Raw genomic sequence first — 6,019 nt, 5'->3', positions numbered from 1 at the left:
TTTTTTTTTTTTTTGCAGGTCCGCCTTCCTGACTCAACCAATGGTGTTGGTGTTCCCCGGGCCAATCCCAGCCTATTTCCTTCTATTCTATTTTCTCTCTTCCTCTCTGTCTCTCCCTCTGCAATCCTATTCCAATGAATAGCATCAATCACTATCTACCCAGATTGACACAAATTTTACAGGTCTAGCCCCAGACATCTCTAAACTCCCAGATGCTTACATCCAAATACCTAACTGACAATGCTTCTCGGATGCCACAAAGTACCTCATTCTTAACAAGCCAAAACAGAACAACGAACTTACTTCCATACAAAACTGAATGAATGAATCTGTGAACTAATAAACCAATAAAGACCATGTAAGACACAGACAATGTCTTGTTGAAATTATCATTGTTTTTGATTCCAGACAAATGGGGTGTGGGGAAAAGAAAGGCGATTTGGACTCGTTTTCCCAGACGGGATGAGGAAGCGCCGGAAGTATGACGCTCATTTCTTTTAGCCACCAGAAGCGCCTTGTGAGTCCATTCAAAGGGCCAGAGTTCTAAGAGTGAGGCGTGGGCGGGGCCTGCAGAAAGGGGCTGGGTTTGAAAAGACCAGATCTACCTTACCCACCCAGGTCGCGGGGCCTACTGGGGGCTCCTTCCACAGCTGGTGCGCGTGCGCAAGAGTGCGCCGAGGTTGTACCGTCGCAATATATGAAACTCAGAGCGGGCTGTGAGTTGAGGGTTCGCGAGATCAGGGGTTCCTAGTTGCAGCGTGATTACCAACACCAGCTCCCTTCACTGTCCAAGACAGCGATTCCGCGGCTCCTCTCAGAACTGGCGCTTGGGAGTGATTGAACGGGCCCCTGAAGAGGAGCGGTGGCTCACAGGTATCACCCTCGTTGGTGGGCAGTGGGCACGCGGGGGCTTGGGATTGGGAATCACGCTTGAGGGCGTCCATGCGGAACGTGCAGCTCCCCTCAGCTTGCTTGCAGTTACCCAATTTCCACGCTGCCCTCCAAGGTCTGTGCCTGAGAACCGGAGGAGGGCGCGAGCTGACTGGAGGGATGGAAACGTGGGCTGCGGAAGTAAGACTAGCGTGAGAGCAGCGACCGAGGGCTAGGGGTGGGCCGCGGGACGGCTGGGGTCAGGATCCAGCTCCGCTAAAGCAAGGATTTAACCACACTCCTGTCTCCTCTTCCATTCTGTAATAGGGGCAGTCTCCAGGCGCTCAAAGTGGTTAGTATGTTATGATCAGCTGGTTTGGGAATGGCTGCTATTGATGCCTTATGGAAAAACCAAGTGTGAGTGAATCAATCAACTGGGAAAGACAATGGAGTTTTAATTCCATATTGCCTTGTTTTCCCAGTCATTCCTGGCCACCTCCCTAAAACATTAAAACCTCCAAGTATCGTACTTATTTTAATATAGTTATTTCTCCATTTACTGTAAGTGACTTATATTCAGTCACTTATTTGCAAACTGTTTTCTGTTCCTCTTTATCTGAGCTAATCTCGCCACGTGGTTCTTACCTTAAGCAGCTGTCCCACCTACAACCTGTTTGATTAGAAATAACTCTCTTCACAGACAATACCCTTTTCCCATAATTAGCAGCTGTTCAAGTTCCTTGCGGCCGTAAAGCCGTAGAACTGGTGCCACCTGATTATATTCGTCTAACCGTCCACTACGACGTTCGGGTCCCTCCGTCACAGTGGCACCGGCTCTGTGTCTTAATCCTGAATCCCACCTTTATATCAGAGGCATCTATTCAGTACTTTAGAGTTTAACGGTTATATTTCTTGCCTTTGTATATTCCAGTGTTCATGACTTACCATTTAAGCTACTTGAAGACACGTCACACCTTGGATCTCTATCATCAAAACTGTTCCACCTCGGAAATCTTCATTAAATGCGGCATGCCATCCTGAACGTCTCTCCCTGTCCTAGCTCTGTAACTGTTTACAGTGAGTAATTCATTAATTTGTGTTTTTCACCTACAAACCTCCCAGTATATTTGTTGCTTTTTTTATTTCCTGAGTTGGATAGTTAATGCATCTCATTCTTGTTTAATTATATGTAAGGCTTTTCCATTGCCTATCAGGAGCTTCAGCTGTGCTCTTTATATTTTGACGTACAATGTTTTTACTGTTTTTAGATACTTTGCAGTTGTACTTTTGATTCTCTTTATTTTTATTTTTATTTTTTTTAGTAGCAAACATTTGAATTTTAAAGTAGGTTAAATTGTTTTTTCTATGTGGTTTTAATTTCTGGTTTTGCATTCTAGTAATAAATGTGGTTTCCACTATTGTTTACCATTTATCAAGGATTTTCTATTTGGTAGCCTAATAAATCACTTTCATAAACATTCCCATAGGTGCTTGAATAGAAACCACATTTTATCTAGTTCTATTTATTAGGCTAAGCATATTATTTATATCCATTATACTATTACTTTTTCGACTTTATCTGTCAAAGTCTAAGAAAGTTACCTAATATCCCATTTCTATTGTATCATTGTTGACTTCATTTCTTGTTTTCTGAGAATTTTGCTAAAAATGTTTCAAGTATGTTGTACATTTAATGATAGTTATATTTCATTGAGTTATAATCATTTAGTTTCCTCTAATGTATTTGTGCTTTTAATGCATTATAATTTTAATTCACTACACTCTTGAATATTTTTTGTTTGCCTGGTATTTTTTAAAAATCATTTTACTTTCAGTTTTGGAGTTCTCATTTTGGATGTCTTTTGAGTTTTATGTAGTTTGAGTTTAAATTTTTACACAGTACATTTATTGTTGCAATTAATGTCTTTGTTACTTTTACTTTTTAGCATAAAGCCTTTTCTATTTTGTCTTTGACATATGGCCTGTGAGCTTTTATTTTTTTCCTATCCATTTTTGTTACTTTCAAAGTATCTGGGCCCATAGTTCATTTTTTTGTTGGACTCAATGATACTACTTCAGGACTATTCCACCAGTCATATTTAAGAGATCACTCTCGGCTGGTTGCTCACACCTGCAATCCCAGCACTTTGGGAGGCTGAGGTGGGTGGATCACCTGAAGTCAGGAGTTTGAGACCAGCCTGACCAACATGGTAAAACCCCATCTCTACTAAATACAAAAAATTAGCTGGGCATGGTGGCAGGTGCCTGTAATCCTAGCTACTTGGGAGGCTGAGGCAGGAGAATCACTTAAACTTGGGAGGCAGAGGCTGCAGTGAGCCGAGATTGTGCCATTGCACTCCAGCCTGGGCAACAAGAGCGAAAACTCCGTCTAAAAAAAAAGATTCTTTTCCCATAGCATTGTGCTTGTTTTCTTTAATTGAGCTAGAGTGTAGAGGTGGTTCCAATTTGTTTTCTATGTCAGGTGAGATCATGAGTCCTCTAAGTGGGCCTTTCATCTGCAGAAAACTTCACTGAGCCAGCTGCACCCTCGTTGTTTATTTTGTGCCCTCACGGGTTAAGGCTGAGTGGTATATTTTTAGAGCAAGTAAAGAAAGATCTGCCTGGAAATTGTTAGTGTCCTGAACAAATGCAATTGCATAAATCAAAAGTGGAGCTAATGAGGCCAGATCAGGAGGAGCGTGGATGTCAATAGTTGTGGCAGGTTTTCAGTCTATTGTATTACGGTGAGCCTTGGCAGATGTGAATGAGGAGAAAGATGGACTTGTGTTACGAGTTTGGGGAGATGTCAAGGAGCACCCCAGAGGGATTCATTGCAGGAAATGCTTGCTTCAGGGCAACCGGAAGCAATTTTCTATCCAGTGAGACCCAGGAATAGCCCAAGAAAGGCACCATTGCCCTTTTCCTCCCCGGGCCATGACAACATAAAAGGGATCTTTCAAGCCAGAAGACGCCTGCCTCTGTGGCTTTTCACTTGCTGTGGGAAATCCTTTGGGGAGCTTGCATTCACAGATAAAAAAAAATTCTAAATAAATTGAATAAAGTTACAGGAAAATAGAGAAGATAGTACAACAGTGTGTCCATACACCCCTCCACTAATTTTTCCTATTAGTAACATTTTACATTAGTACCTTTGTTACAATTAATAATACTACATTAACTAAAGTCCATGCTTTATTCAAGTTTAATTTTTACCTAATGTCTTTCTTATGTAGAATCCATCCAGTATACCACATTACATTCTGTTGTCATGCCTCCTCAGGCTTCTCTTGGCTGTGACAGTTTCTCAGACATTCCTTGTTTCTGATCATGCTGACAGTTATGAGGGAGTATTGGTTAAGTATGGAGAACCATCTGTTGGGATTTTATGTTTTTCTCATTATTAGACTGGGGTTATGAGTTTAGAGCAGGAAGATCACAGAGGCAAAATGCCATTTTCATCACATTATCTCAAGGCTACATCCTGCCAACATGACTTATTGCTATTGATGTTAATCTTGGTCACGTGGCTGAGGTGGTATTTGTCAGGTTTTTCCTCTGTAAATTTACCTTTCCCCTCCCCCAACATTTCCTCTTTGGCAGGAAATGCCTATGCAGAGTCCATACTCAAGCGGTGGGGTGGGGAGTTATGCTCTACCTTGTGGGTGGCTGAGAATTTGCATAAATTATTCAGAATTTTTCTGCATAGATTTATTCTCCCCCATTTATTAATAAGTTGCCATTTATATCAGTGTGGCTCATGAGTATTAATTTGTTTTAATTATCTAATATTCTGTTGCTTATATTGTTCCAGATTTGGCCACAAGGAGCTCTTTCATTTGGCTCCTGTGTACCTTTGATGTGCCCCAATAAATGTTTCAGTTTCTTTTTTTAAAAAAAAAATTTTTTGAGCATTTTTTTACTTTCTGGCACTATAAGATGCTCCATGCTTATGTTGTATGAGCCTCAGTCCTAGAATCAGCCATTTCTCCAAGAAATCCTGGTTCCTATTGGAGAAGGGTATTAGAAACCAAGATCTGGGAGCTAATTGTTCTTTTGCTGCTGGGCTGTTCTTGCTTCTAGACCTACTTAGCCAACAGAGCAAAGAAATATGTGTTTATACTAATCTATGTATATATACATATATGTAAATATTTATGTAACCATCTTCATCTAATTCAGCCAAATACAAGTTCACACGTAGGTCTCCAGCTCTAATCCATTATCACAAGGATCATTCTAGACTCCTTCCCTTGATTTTCTGTAAATTTCTAGTCAAACATTGAGAAACCTGGCTCTTACCACTCATCTGCCACTAAACTGTCTTTTAATAGTTCTGTGTGTCCTTCCCCTACTCTGTTCACTAATACTTATTTGAATGCTGAGTGATCTATTCAGGCAGGCATTGCCATGGACAAGGTCGCACAAGCTTTTGGCCAATAGGTAAGATCTAACATTGTAACATACATGTGTGCATATGATCTACTGAGTGCTTACTGTGTGTATCAAGAAATGAGATGAGAGCTCTTTTAATACCTATAATTTGATCAGATATTTTTATATCCATTTTACAGTTGAGAATGCAAATGCTCAGCTTTATACATATAGTAACTAGTACAGCTGAGATATAAACTCATGTATCTATGACTCCAAAGTATGTACTCTCATTTATATATTGCCTATAGCAGAGTTTCTAAACCTTGCAATTATCGACACTTTGGACTGGGTAATTCTTTGCTATTGGGGGCTATCCTGTGTAGGATATTTAGCAACATCCCTGGCTTTGACTTCCTAGAGGCCAGGTACAATCTCTAGCTGTAACAATCAAAACTGTCTCTAGACATTGCCAAATTTCCCCTGTTGGCAAAATCTCCTGATTGAGAACTACTAACCTTTGATGATCATAATCAAAATGACACCTGAATAGTAAATTGCATCTGGACTTGGAGAACTGTAAATCAAATAGAAAAAGTTGTATCTGGACAGCCCCGAATGTAGTGACACCTATAATTTGACAGGCTCTTTGAGACAACCCGTAAAGTTGTGCTCAGTTGTTATAAGAGATATTGGCTCCTGGGGGAATTCTTTTGAGTCAGAGTGTTTCCTACACCACGTTTATGGGTCTCATCTCCCTGCACTTGAGCTACACTCT

At 40.7% G+C, this 6,019-nt stretch overlaps 1 protein-coding gene across 2 annotated transcripts in view; it reads left to right on the top strand.

Moving 5' to 3' along the window:
* The first annotated feature begins 381 nt into the window (after positions 1-381).
* Positions 382-6,019, top strand: part of ZNF215 (zinc finger protein 215) — a 30,853-nt gene continuing 25,215 nt past the window's right edge. For both annotated transcript variants that reach the window (XM_050756202.1, XM_050756199.1), the window contains exons 1-2: positions 382-873; positions 1,802-1,947. The gene's annotated coding sequence lies outside the window, so the exon portion shown is untranslated. The remainder of the gene's footprint in view (positions 874-1,801; positions 1,948-6,019) is intronic.

Source organism: Macaca thibetana, chromosome 14 (genome assembly GCF_024542745.1).
Source record: "Macaca thibetana thibetana isolate TM-01 chromosome 14, ASM2454274v1, whole genome shotgun sequence".
NCBI lineage: Eukaryota > Metazoa > Chordata > Mammalia > Primates > Cercopithecidae > Macaca > Macaca thibetana.
This window is presented reverse-complemented; position numbering and strand designations above follow the sequence as displayed.